Source organism: Periplaneta americana, chromosome 10 (assembly GCF_040183065.1).
Source record: "Periplaneta americana isolate PAMFEO1 chromosome 10, P.americana_PAMFEO1_priV1, whole genome shotgun sequence".
NCBI lineage: Eukaryota > Metazoa > Arthropoda > Insecta > Blattodea > Blattidae > Periplaneta > Periplaneta americana.
Window position 1 is genome coordinate 152568586 of NC_091126.1, and position 15484 is coordinate 152584069.

Below are 15484 nucleotides of genomic sequence, written 5' to 3' on the forward strand. Positions count from 1 at the left end.
AATGCCGGTCTCAAGTGTCGGTTGGGATAAGAATAACAGTAGTGAATTGTCGTGTGGTCCACTGTGGTTGTGTTTCGGGAAAATAGAAATCGAAAGAAATGCGAGAAATAATGATGATAATTGTAATAAATTCATTGTTAGAGTATCGTTATCGATAGGAAATAATATTCAAAAAAGAAAAGTTTTAAATTAAGACAGACCTACGCCATCACTGACAATTTTTCAGAAAGATAATCTTAAAACGCGAGCTGTCAATGCATCCTGGTGTAACATAAATGGATCTTTGGTAATGTGGTGCGAAATAAACTTTTCTGTTGGTCGTGCTTGTTGCTGTCAAAAAACAAAACAAAAACAAACAAAAAAAGAAAGAACAGTGTGTCTACTGAAACTTCAGCGATCTGAAAAATAATTCCAGGAGAATTTCAACACACGCTTCTTCAGTTGAGCATAATATTCGTTGCTTTATAAAAATTAAATAGTTAAGCCTACTGAAATCAACTCACAGCATAGCAACTTATTTGAAGGTTGGCATGTTATTATTTTTCACTAATGATGATGATGATGATAATAATAATAATAATAATAATAGTAATAATAATAGTATATAGTAATAATGTCAATCAGAATAAAGTATCATCAATAATAAACATTTTGCATGGAAGGTAGCCTGCTTAAACTACTTACTACAGGCCTCACTGAGGATTTCAGTCACCAGCCGCTACTGCAAAGAGAGGAAGTTGAGTACTGAGGGAGGAGAAGTTGGATGAAATTGGTGCTGCAATAGAAGCTAGTCCTACGAAGTCTGAATCATCTAGCGCAACAAGTCAGGATATCACAAACCACTGTGCACATGGCTACGAAATTTCTAAAACTAAAACCATAATATAATATACAAATTTACATCTCCTGATAGTGAAGCAAGAATAATTTCATAGGGTTTCAGCAATCCATTCATGATGGATTGCTTGGTTGGTGTTTTATAGTGATGAAGCATGGTTTCAGCTATCTGGTTATGTAAATTCTCAGAACAGCCGCTATTGGAGTTAAAAAAATCTCCATGCGTTTTTGGAAAGACCACTACTAGCATGATGTGCTGTATCTGAAATGACAATTATTAGTCCAATATTTATGAAAACCAAATTCAGAGTGATACAGGTCCGACTTATTGACCCCATGTTTTTTTTAACGATTACAGAAAAAACAAATGCACATTTCATGCAGGATAACACCACTTTTCGCACAGCCAATGACTCAATTGCAGAAACTGAATCCGTATATGAAGACAGAATAATAAGCTATGGCCTCAACAGTCACCTGATTTAAACACTTACGACTTTTATTTATGGGGAAAATTGAAAAAAATATATATATACGAAAGCAATCCTCATATTGTTGAGGAGCTTATGAACAATATTCAGTGAGAAATTGATAACATTCCACAAGAGCTCTGCCATGCTTTCAGTAAAGTTTTCTGAAGGGCTGATGCATGTCTGCGAGCAGAGGGATGACATTTCGAGCACCTGATATAAAATAAGTTAAGTTATGTTGTGTGATTTGTAACCGAAAACTCTTCACTTGAGCTACCAGTGAAAGAGGGATGCACTGTAACATACAAAGGCCATGCAGGCTGTGAGGTTCATTCATGTTTCTTGGAGTTGCTAATATTAAAACTTAGTGCTGATTTAAATGTGAGTCACTTTTTATTTACACGCTATCCAGATGAGAAATAAAAGTAAGCAAGATGGCGATGAAACTTAAGGAAAAATTATCAGACTAATTAATGGAAAATTGTCAGTTTATGCACAGTGATACAGATGTGAAATGATTCAATTTGAACTAAATATAACTACAATTTAAAATAAGTTTAATTTGAATTGGAAATGTTCTCAAATTAACAAGTTTTTAGCTGCATTTAGGCATGGGAACAATAGAGTGGAAACGGGATAATATTAGGAGGATATTAACCTACCAAAGTACTCCCCCCCCCCACACACACACACAGGCATTGTCCCCAAATGGTCAAATATCGACTGAAACTTTTGCCAGCTTACGTCACCAACATCGTAAAGATGAAGATTACATTTGTAAAGTTTCTACCCAACCATAAGCAGTGCTGACTAGATCAGACGCTATGGACAGTACTCTATAACAGAGTCGCCAGTATGAAAGGATAATTCCAAGCCTTTGGCGTGAGACGATCTCGATAGCTCAGTAGTAGAGCACCTGACCGGAGTACAAGAAATCGCAGGTTCAAATCCCGCTCGAGGTTATGAAATTTTTCTTTCATACCATGACGTGATTGTGACTATAATAGTATTTAAATTCATTAATATGTCACATCAACGGACGTTTATACGTCACCAACATCGTAAAGATGAAGATTACTTCAGTTTACAGTTCAATGGCTCATCAGCTGCAGCCAAGGAATTTGTTTATCTCAATGCCAGAATCATTGTGATAGTTCACAGTTTGTAAGATCCAGATTTAAGCAAATTATACTTTCTTGGCACTATCCTGTAACCAGAGCTTTTTGATAGCACCATGACTAGTTTTATATCGACAGCCATATCGTCCATGAGAAATGTGTTCTATTAAGGATACTACTACTTTCTATAATTTTGCAGGAGGCATTACGACCTAAACGCACTCACACAAAGTACAACAAATTCATGCATTTGGTAGTCGACTGCTGCTGGCACACTAACTGAGAATAAGTTAGAAATAGAATAAAGGCTGAAAGGGAGTGTTAGAATCAGGTAGATAGGGATGTTTGGGAATGTTTTTTTTGTTATGCAGCAGTTCATTGTCCTCAATTCCCGACTCAAGGGCAAGTGGAACATATGCGAGGAACTGTAATGATGTTTTCAATTTCATAAACTTTTGACATTTATATTGAGAACTTTGTAACAGTGTATTTCTAGTTCTTTGATTATAAATATTTGTTACTGTAATATTGTAAAGGAAATAACCTATTTCAACTTGTAGGGGTTTCCTTCAAAATTCATTTACTAAATACAGAAAATGAAATAAAATTATATGTGTATATATATTAAGGGATAGCTTTCCTTACGTGATGAATTGATTACCGTAGTTATAATTGTTAATAGTGCTTACAAAATACAATAGAATAAAATAACGATGAAAAAGTGCAACAAATATTTGTACTTTTCTTAATGTAAAATTAAAAGATCGCCACTGCAACTCTTCATACTCGCGGCGTGAAGGAAAGAAGCACATAGTCCACACGAGCGCTCTTGCTGCTCAACAAGTGCAGGTGAGATGAGCGTCGCTTCTTGAAGGAAACGTAAATATTTTGTTCTCGGAATTATTTAGATATTTTGCATTTACCCATAATTCTTTGTTACGCTTCGCCACTGATGATAATGATGATGATAATAATAATAATAATAATAATAATAATAATAATAATATATTTTCCAAACTTACATCACTTGTCGTATGTAGGCATATAGTAGAAATTATTTTGCATGATACTTGTACAACCAATGATTTTTCTTTCACATTTTTTACGCTTAAAAATTCACCAATAAGAGTCGAATCCGAGTAGCATATTGATGGGTGTTTGGCTTGGCTTACAGACAAAATAGGCTTACACATCTTTTAATATTTACTGAATTGAAACAAGTCGAATAATATTGTAGGTAAAAGTTTTGTTTTGTGTACTTAATGCATTTGCTAATTACTGACGTACTCAATGGCAGTTCGTGCCTAATATGACAAGGGGTTCACTATTTTTATATTACATAGTTTTCCAACAATTTAAACAATATCTCATTTCTGAAAAATTAAAAAAAAAAAAAAAAAGAGTTCTTTAGAGCAGATAATTACCTTAAAATGAACCTGATGACGATGATGATGATGAAATATCTTTGAAAGAACAGCGATTTTTCCTTACCATACGTTATCTTTCTGTCTTTCAATATTCCGCCTGAAAGCTGAGCTAAGCTGTTGCCTAATAAAATTTTTGTTCTTTTTTTTTATTGGGTTATTTTACGACGCTGTATCAACATCTAGGTTATTTTTGTTCTTCCAAGGGCTGCTAAATCTAGGCAAGCATTATTATGAGCAATAGATTCATCATGCTTCTTAATTTTCTGTGTCAAATAGCACGCACGGGAAACAAAATAATGTATTTGCAGATTCACAACCGCATATCCAGCTGTTTCTTTCATATATTTTTACATTGAAAACCCTGCAAAATGTCTCACCTCGGCTTGTTTTTACTTGCTTTAAATCGAGTTGAAGTAACGACAGGCTATATATTTCAGAATATCATGTACTGTAAGTACTTATGTACAAAGATTGTACAAATTAAGAAGTATTAAAACGCATGTTTTTCTTTATTGAGAGCACAAGGGTAGGTAAATAAATAAGTACATAAAAAAATGTCCCCTGAACCAAAAATATATAATTCAATAAAGCAATAATGACATATGCATGTACTTACGCGGTATTCTGAAGTCATTCCTAACAGCCTTCCAATCTTCTTTATTTTACACTTATCTTCCAAGATTAAAACTGAAAAATTTGTTTGTAAAAGATATTGAACACTATTCTTTTTTTTTCTTGAAAACTAACACTGGTCACACTCACAGATGAATATATTAAGACTAAAACACTAACGACTATTCTTACGCTTTCCGCCATAGCTTGTCAGCTGTCTCACTATTACCACAGTCTAGTATATTGTCACGAAGCTTAGTACGTAGGGAATATGCATCCATAGATAGTTGCTAACCACTAGGATCGCTACTATCGCCTCATCCCAGACTATGCACAGTCTATTGTTCCTATTACCCACAACAACTCTAGCTTCGTGACTATATACTAGACTGTGCTATTACGTCAGTGGACAGCAGCTGTCCAGTGAGCTCAGCGCAGTGAGCAAGTCTTTTCACCAGCGCATCCACACGCTTCCCCTCCAGTATTGCTCCCTTACCTTTCGCCCCACACGCAAGTCCACAAACTGGTTTGGCAAGGTTCAGAACAGGGTGGTCTGATTGGGCGATATTTCGCCGTTTGGGCTACATAAATAGGGATTTTGCGATCTATTTTAAGGAATTGCGATATTCGTCCCGAAAAACGCGATTTTTGGGCGACATAATGCGATCTCTACTTTAAACATAGTTTATGCTCGACCATGCCGAAATGTAGTAATTATACACCTGGTAGCAGTCCTTTAATGCATGTCATTAAATTACACCTACTCATTAAAGTACAGGTGTTTTCAGCCAATGACAACTCAGCTTACAGGTGTTCAGCCAATAACAAGTCAGCTTTGTACCGTTATAAAACCGCAAGTATCGATTATTCTCGGATATTCAATCGAAAGAGAATTAGTGAAAAGTCACGGAGGCTGGAAATCCAATACTGTCGCAGAAGGTTATGTTCTGTTACTATAATAATTAGCGTTAATTGTAAATAATATTCAAATAAATTCAATTTGCCATCTCGTTTTTCAATGTCGAATTCAATAATCAAGGTTATACCAAGTTTAACGGGATTACACAAGGTCAATGACATTATTGTTCCTCGGAAAAAATCAATACTTTCGCGTCTGCGCACATCTCACAATTCACGACCTAGAACAAGGTCACTTCCGATCTTGTCAGATACAAATAATTTCAAGTTAGAAATATGGTCGAGCATAAAAAGTCGTATGAAACTCGCCTTACTTACTTACAAATGGCTTTTAAGGAACCCGAAGGTTCATTGCCGCCCTCACATAAGCCCGCCAGCGGTCCCTATCCTGTGCAAGATTAATCCAGTCTCTATCATCATACCCCACCTCCCTCAAATCCATTTTAATATTATCCTCCCATCTACGTCTCGGCCTCCCTAAAGGTCTTTTTCCCTCCGGTCTCCCAACTAACACTCTACTCGCTTCTTAATTACTATCATTATAGGCTCGTTGCATAATGTACTATTACTACAGACACGACTTCCTCCTTAACAACCGGCATGTCTTTGATGCCGCGACAAATTAAACTATCAATGTTATGTTAATACATTCGGTACATATTGTTTCTATGTGCAGACGTTATTGTCAATATTATGTGCACGCATTCATCTAATCTAAGCATACAAGAAACATGTTGTCGCAATTTAGAATCGTCGAAAGACATTTTCAAGTTATTCACTTAAAAAGTACGTTGATTTATAAAGTGACAATAAATTGTACAACTGCAGGCAGGCGTACTTCTCAGTCAAGCAGAACTGTTGGGTAACTTTAGGCGTTGGACCTCGGACTCATTTTGCCATCATTAATTCACATATCATCATCATCATCATCATCATCATCATCATCATCATCATCCATACAATAGTCTGGGTTGAGTTCACGGTGCAGTGTGCTGTACTTGTACAAGAGTGTGGCAGTTCAGCTCACAATCATTCACAAGAATAGGAGTGGTTAGCACAATAAGCCTCAGGCTGCAGTGTAAGCTTTCAAGTCCCTCCTCCATACAAGGAAAAAAAGGGCTATATTTAATAATTTAAATATTGGTAACACAAATATGTCCCAAGTGTGTTTAATTAGGTATATAGATTTTTTTATTTGAAACATGTATTATTAATTATTGTGCTTTTAGAGGCAGTGGTATGAAAGTTCAGGGACTGGCGACATTGCACTACAGTAATGCCTCAATACGGCGACTTCACCTAACAACAATCTGGCCATCCTAGTTCAGAAGAGAAATTGAACCTCGTAAACTTACGATAGTGTAGGTATTTGATCTCTATGATTCATAGGTTTTCATACGACAAAAATACATCAGAGCTGCAAGTAATAATCCTTGGCGCTACCCAGGACCTCCCACTCTCCTTCTCTGTGTCTCGCCCAGCAAAGAAACAGCTCAAAAAGTGAGACACGGGCAGTACTTTGTGGGGACTATATTATTGTATGGAGCAGAAACATGGACATTGCAATGAAGTTCATAGGAATGACTAGAAGCATTCGAAATGTGGATATGGAAAATAATGGAGTGTGTGAAATGGACAGAATAAGAAATGAAGATGTGCTAGAAAAAATGGCTAAGAAATAATGATGCTGAAACTGATCAGGAAGAGAAATTTTTTTTTATTTTAGTAGGTTATTTTACGACACTTTATCAACAGCTTTGGTTATTTAGCATCTGAATGAGATGAAGGTGATAATGCCGGTGAAATGAGTCCGTGGTCCAACACAGTAAGTTACCCAGCATTTGCTCGTATCAGGAAGAGAAAAATAAATTGGCTAATTCACTGGCTACGAAGAAACTGCCTACTGAAGGACAGACTAGTAGAAATGGTGAATTGAAAATTTCGAGGCAGAAGAAGATATCAGATCACAGACAACATTAAGATAGATGGATCATATGCGGAGATTAAGAGGAAAATGGAAAATAGGAAAGATTGAAGAATGCTGGGTTTGAAATAAAAGACCTCTTGGACTGAACACCATGACTGAATGAATGCATTTACAAAAAAAATTGGTCTGGATTTTATTATCTGACTTAAATCATTACAGAAGTAATTCTTTTTAAATTATGTTTCATATACAGAGGGTGCCAAAAAAATGTATACACTCTTTCAATGACAATAACGTTAAGAATTATTATGATACAAAGAAGTTTCAAAATTAAAAATAATGTGAACCAATGTAGAAACCAGTCATTTATTGAAAGTGTTCAAATTGTTGGCCATTGTGGTCCAGGCACAGCTGATAATGCTGACTGATGGAATCCAAAACGCTCATAATAATTTTGATTGGTATTTGGGCACATTCTCTTTCAATGACTGCTCTCAACTCATCGATTATAGCTGGTTTTGTGCTATAAACATGTGCTTGACATGTCCCCACAGAAAAAAAATCTATCAGAGTCAAATCCGGTAAGCGAGGGGAGTACTCGGTACTACCGCTTCGTCCTATCCATCTGTTCTGCAGGTGGCCGTTAAGATAGGCCTTCACGACGCATGGTAGTGGGGAGGTGCTCCATCCTGCTGGAAGTATCATTGTTCATTCCTAAACTTCTTTTCGATGCATGGCATGGCGGATTCCTTTAGCAAGTTGAGGTAAATTGCACCAGTCACGGTAAAAAAAGGTAAAAGGTAAATGTATCCCCGTAACATGCCATGAAGGCACTTGGGGGGCATGGAGGTAGAGCCCCATGCTTTCCATGACCTCGGTACTAGAATGAGGTGGTGTGGTCGGCACCACGCTCTGACCGCCTTTTACCCCCGGGAAGGACCCGGTACTCAATTTTATAGGAGGCTGAGTGAACCTCGGGGCCGTTCTGAAAGTTTGGCAACGAGAAAAAAATCCTGTCACCACCTGGGATCGAACCCCGGACCTTCCAGTCCGTAGCCAGCTGCTCTACCAACTGAGCTACCCGGCCGCCTGCACCAGTCACGGTACCATCAAAAAAGAAATATCCAATTAAACCAAATGCTGACAAACCACACCACACTGTAACTCCTGGTAAGTTCACATGGTGTTCCACCATCACATGAGGATTGTTAGATGCCAGTAGGTGCAATTGTGACGATTAATTAAGCCATTTAACTTAAACATGATTTCATCACTCCAAACGATCTTGTATGGAAATTGATTGTCCTACGCACATTTTTCTTGGTACCACTCACTAAATTCAATTCTCTGGTCATGATCATCTTCATCGAGAGCGTGTACTAATCTAGGAATAAAACTTTTCCATTAACCCATTTAAGCCCACTCGGTCGTTAACAACCCAGTGATTATAATTTGTATAAAATATCCCGGTAATATTATATTGTGACTTCTATAAATTAAGTTGGTAACTGAGAGTGTTGTCTTGAGTTATAAACATCTGTGTTTGATTAGTGCTGCTCCATTCACATTTTATTTGAAACTATCTCTCAGCTTGCGTAATTGACTAGAATTCTGCAGCACATAGCTAATCATTTCTATTTGTAGGCATGGAGTGTGGCTCATTGTCGAGCTTCTGAATACGAATCTAAAACATCAAAATGTAAGTAATACAATATATCCTGATAGCATTGTAACAGTTATAGTAATATAGCAACAATGACAATAGTTTTTTAGAGTGGGTCGTTAACAACCCAGTGGGAAAATGAGAGGTACCATTTTGTCGCTTAGTAATATTTCTATTTATATGATTCTTTTTCGTTAGTTATAGTTTATTTTTGTTTTGATATACTATGAAGGGACTGAAAACTCATGAAATAATATCTGAACTTGAAGCAACAGACACGAGGAGCATATCTGGAGAAATTGATGTTTATATTGCACCACCTGTACATGGAGAAAGCAATGGGGATTCTGGAGATGAGGAGTGTTATAATCCAGACTGCTTGACGAGGACATTGTTGGAAGCAGAAGTTGAGGTAAGGTTTTCAAATGAAGCAAGAGATGATGAAAATGATTCCCCTGAGCCTACATTGGAGGCTACGGTATTGTTGCAAGTAGAAGCTGAAGTAGAGACTACAACTAAAACAAGAGGGGATGAAAACTATAATCCAAGATCTGTACTGAATACAAAATATATTCCGCAGTGGAAGAAGGGTCAGACCCTCCCTAATTTTCCACCAGTTTATAATCCTGTCCAGTCGAGTCATCCATTATCACTTTCTAAAGACAGTCATCCAGCTGAATATTTTGACAGTTGTTTCAAATGAGTTTGGCGTGCACCCTATAGGAACAGCAGATCGGTACTCAGCCAAAGAAAAGAAGAGGATATCCATTACACAATCCACCTCATCAAGAAATACAATGGTTTTATGGGAGGTGTTGATCAGATGGATCAACACATAGCAGCATACAGAATTGGAATAAGAGGGAAAAAATGGTATGTTCCTATTCTTTTGTGGATGTTTGATGTATGAATAATGCATGGTTAACAGCAAGATCAAAAGGAATTTCCTTGGATAATTTGTCATTCAGATGGACAACTGTAATCACTATGATGCAGAAATATGGAACACCAGTATCTTCACCGGGGCCCAGAAAGCATCTGAATGTGGGAAATATGGTCGCAGGTCCAGCACGTCGCAATGCTGGACACTTGCTGGCGGTTGGTCAGCCATGTCGCCGATGCGCTGTCTGCAAAAACAAGACTAATAAAGGCTGTTCCAAACCTTCATGCCCGGCTCCGCTTCATGACAAGCGCGTCAGAGAGTTCCATACATAACATGGTAATTATGTGTTTGGATAATATTGAGTCATTTATATTTTACTATATGTATTTTTATGACTAAACTTTATGTGAATATTTACTTGTGCACTGTAAAATTATAAATATTACATGTAAAACATCAATAATATGATGATTCAATAACACAAAGAAATAATATTCACAATTACTGTCGTTACATGTAGTAATTTAGATATAAATAAAAAGAAAGAAAAAATGTATATCAGATTTTCCCACTGGGTCGTTAACGACCCACCCTGAAAAAGGGCCTAAATGTAAAGATTCATCTGTGTTCGCTCATTTACAATTAAAAATGTATAAAAACAAAAACTATGTGTGACATTCACAACATTTGGACAAAAATAAAGTTACAGGCATAAATGGGTTAAGCATGCTTCCAAATGCGATGGACACTCGATTTTGAAAGTCTTGTCTCATGAGCTGCTTACCGAACAGATTTTCTAGGAGACTGCTGAAACCTTTCGATGACTTCTCTTTATCTCGAGGGCTGATGGATGTTCATGATCTCCCAGAATTGTTCTTATGAATATTCTGAACAGTTCCTTCATCTTCAAACTTATCTCGCAAACGAGCAATTGTGAGTCGCATTGGTGAATCTCGTTGAAACTCCATTCTAAACCGTCTTTGCACTTCATTTATGTTCTCAGTCTTCCAGTAGCACTTTAGAATGAATTTTCTTTCCTCAAAGTTTAGTCTGAATTCAGCCATTATTTTAAGTGGTACCGGTACACTTGAAAAAATATTAAAAAGTGAGTTAGTTATGAGCTATTAAATAGCACATATATTTTTTGGCACCCTTTGTATTTAAGCTGAAAAAATAATTTGGTGCTATTTAAAAAATATATATATATCAAACATTATGAAATTATATAAAAACTCAAACCAATTTCAAATCTTTACAATTTGAGTAACATTTCCTGAACATTGTCTTAAGGAATAAATTATATTGAAAAAGCTTTTCGGACATGGCAACCATGAAAACATGCAGAAAAAAATGATATGCGAAAATTGGAAGAAAGGAGGCTTGTACTCACCATTTAAATGCTGTATCTCAGGCATTTAAATATGTCCACAAAGCGATAAAGAGCATGGATTATTTTTTTTAAGGTTAAAATAGAAAAAGATTATTTTTGAGCCAAAAATAACAATATTTTACTTCTTCTTCTTCTTTGGCACTACGGCCCTTGTAGTCTAGCCTTGGCCTCCCTTAGGATCTTGGTCCATTCCTGTCCAACCAGAGCCACATGCCTCCATCTTCTCACGCCTAGAGTCCTTAAATCGTCCTCCACTCCATCCAACCATCTTAGTTTCTGTCTGCCAATATTGCGCCTGCCTTCTGGTTTTGTGTTTAGAATATTTTTTGGTATTCTCTGATCATTCATCCTGATTACATGTCCCAACCATTCCAACCTACGGGCTTTGATTTCAGCAACAATATCTGGAGATTTATATTGAGTTTTCAGTCCTGTATTATATCTAATCCTCCAGTGCCCATTCTCATATTTAAGACCATAGATTTTCCTTAGATATTTTACTTCTAACTCCCTTTAAAAACCTTTTACAATAAGTTCAAAATTTAAAACAAAATTTTAAATAGAGAGGGTGGAAATATTGTATTCCATATCAAATATAAATTATAGATATGAAGGCATTTTGCACACTTGCACATGTTCCTACGTTCTGAACACTGAAAATATTGTCATGATATTGGAGAATTGGTAAAGTGATGGTAGAGGGAATGGGGAGTATGAAAGCTCCTACCCACCAGGGTGATGAAATGAGCCCGATAGTCTGAATGGAGGGCAAGTCAGTAGCAATCAAATTACGTGTAGGTAATAAATATAGGAATATGTAACTTTATTGAAGTATATATTTTATAAATATGACATAGCCTATATTCAAATATTAATATAAAGAATAACATATAGTAACACTGTTTCCAATCAATTCATTTCTCTGACAGATATAAGGCACCAAAACTAATGCTGAGTATACAGAACCATGAAGGAACCAATTATATGGTGTTCATTTTGAATATATGGCAAGTTCAAAAACATTAAAAATAGGATTAATATTATATATATTGATATAAACACAATGAAATAATTAATTTAGCAAAGAATAAGGAACTTCACTACAACCACAAAATTTCATGCAAAAAGGTTGAGCTCGAAAGAAAATTTCTATATATTTCTGCTTTCCCGCACAAATGATAAAGGGATGAGTGTGTCCCATGCAAAGCAGAACTACAAACAAACTGACAGACTTGTTCACGTTGTAACAAAGAGGGCATTACTACATGAACATTATACATAGGTATAACATGGTGAACCATAGACGAATTTACCATTTTTGTAGTAATTTTGTTATACTGGTACCAATTCAAATTAAAGGCCCTAAATATTTTGGGTGTAAAATGTTTTTGGTATGTGTATTGGGGTATTTTCTTTCGATTCAACCTTTCATGTGAATCTCAAAGTTCCATTCTTTCACATTTTAATATATTTCAACATGAGTACAGAAAGGGATACATTTCATGTAAGCAATAAAAACCATGCAACTATTTCAATATCATGTGTGTCTTTCTGTAAACTTTGCAGAAAGAGAAGAAATCTTATATCATTTCATCAATATGTGTATCAATATAAAAATGTAATAAAATTGATGAAATAATAGCAATAAATTCTTTGGATATAATATGGCATTTATAAAATATGAAGAATGAGAGAATTTTTAAAATGCAATTGCAATTATTGCAGAACATGTTTATTAAATGTACAAAGGAACAGATAAGCATATATTTTAATATTTACGAAGGTACGTCGTCTATCACACGTTTATCGCCAAAATGAGCAACTTAGATTTACCGGTACTTAAAATTTAGTTTCTGCTGCCAATCTAACGCTAGGAAGTTGCTTTTCTGATTAAATCTGAAGTGATATAGTGTCAAAAGTGTGCACTTAAGATGTATAACTTAGATTTACAGAATATAATGATCACTGAAGAAATTATAAACTACTTTAATGGTAAAAATGAGTTTATCTGCTAATTTCAGTATAATATAGAACTTTGCAAGGTACCGGTTTTTCAAACCTGTAATAATATTTGAAGGTGGCTATATTCTGTTAAACCAACAAAGAATGGCAAGAAAATTTCTGCAGTGTTTTAGGAATAGTTGAGTAAGTGTGAAAATAATGTGGGTATATTGCTTCCAATAACAATTCATGCAATAATTTCTTTATTAATAAATCGGATTTATTAAGCATTCTCTCATCTTCCAGGCTACTTTATAAAACTAGAGCTATTCAATAAAAGCTTCTTGTATATAATTTAAACAAAATAAAAATAAATGCATAATCATAATATCAGTGTCACAAACTTAGTTATAGAGTCAACCACATCAAAGGTCGTCAGGGACAATGTATTGAGTACAAACCATAAATACGTCATCTCAATTCACTATTATTATTTTCTCATTGTGATAATGCAAGGAATCGATATAGAGATTTCCGCAGAATATATGTATTCAGGATCTCTGACATCGAAGACGTAGTTTCTGGCATGCCATCTTTCTGTCTGTTCATCTGTGCACACTGATTTTAGCTGAATTACTGAATTAATTTTGTTCTAACCAATATCTCTGAGACTACTCATTCAGAAATTATGAACATGAAATATAGTAGTTTCCATTAAAAAAAATCATGAATTTTTATTTTATATGCAAAATGCTAAGTTATGTGTTTTTGATTTCAAATGTAGATCCATTAAATTTTTTCCAGATAAATTAACTCGCAGTTGAATATGAACAAAATCCATTCAATAGTTTAGGAAAAATCTCTGTAGACAGACATACAACATGCTCAAGATCACTGTTTAGGTATCAGACATGCTGAAAATTATTTTTGAGGAAATTTCTAAATAGACTTTTGTATTATCATAGTACATTTTCATTACAATCTGTACATTCAGAACATAACTTGTTGCAGTGATTGTCAATCAGATATCAGATCTATCCAACCGTGGATGAGTCAGATATGAAGATAACATGTCCATTTTTATACATACAGTGAAACTTCGTTAATACGCTCCCGCTTATAATGCTATCCCGTATGTTACACTGTTTTTATACAGTCCCTAGACATTTCATATTGAAGAGGTGGATTTCAAAGTGTCTTAAGTCCATTTTTTTTTTTAGATTTTAATTACTTTTATTCACATTTAAATTAATCTTTTTCAAGTCTATATAATATATAACTGTGTAAGTTTATTTAACAGACTCTCCTAATATTGACTTAATCTCTGGGTATGTTTTTTTCAAACGGATCTAAGGATGTCAATTTTATTTCATCAGTTTTTGTCATTTTTCTTATAGCTTGTCATTTGGACTTTGGCCAGTTTGGAATCCACCTCTTCATATAATTCTGCATAATTTTACCCTCTTGTAATGCTTCCAGTTCCCCATTTGTAACGCTTTTTTCGGATCGGAAATTAGTAAAAAATTTCTGTACAAAATTGTGAAACTTACGTTTTAAAAGCGTGTTGAAGAAATATGCTGCTTCGACTATACTAAAGGTCACTGTACCACGAGTGCAAAAAAAAAGAAATTTCACCCTCTAGCTGGAAAAAACCCTCCTCAGCACTGTCGGAAGTTGTATTTACCATTACGTTTCTTTGTGTAAAAGGATTTTAACACTCAAAAGTCTCCCTGTCCTTTCTGTAAAATTTAGTCATTCTTTGAATTCTGTGGGTGTAAAATAAGTTTGATAGTGTAAAACGGCAAAGCGGAAATCCCTGTCTATAAGTGAAAAAATTATATTAGTGTTTCTCCTAGTGGTGTATCAAGGAAGTTGTCTGTAGTTACTTGAACCGCATAGAAAATGTTATCATTCATAATAGCAATACTAGCCTACAAATACACGGCAAACAACAATCAAAGATTTTTTCGTATGAAATGAGCTCCTATTTGCATTTTGCACTGTAACTTATGCACAATATAATATGTTTCCTATGGTGTCTAAATTGTTTTCCCCATTTCATAAATCATATCCCGTCTATAACGCTGTCCCACTTATAACGCTTTAAGGCCACAGTCCCTTGACGAATGTATTAACGGGGTTTTACTGTATGTTCAAAAGATTGCATGTTCTGTATCACGCACCATGTATATACACGTTCGAGAACACTCTTCTTGCCACATTCGGTGTGATGAAATTTGTGTGCGAATTACAAAGAAACATAGGGTTATAGAACACAAATTCTTAGAGAAGTATTCT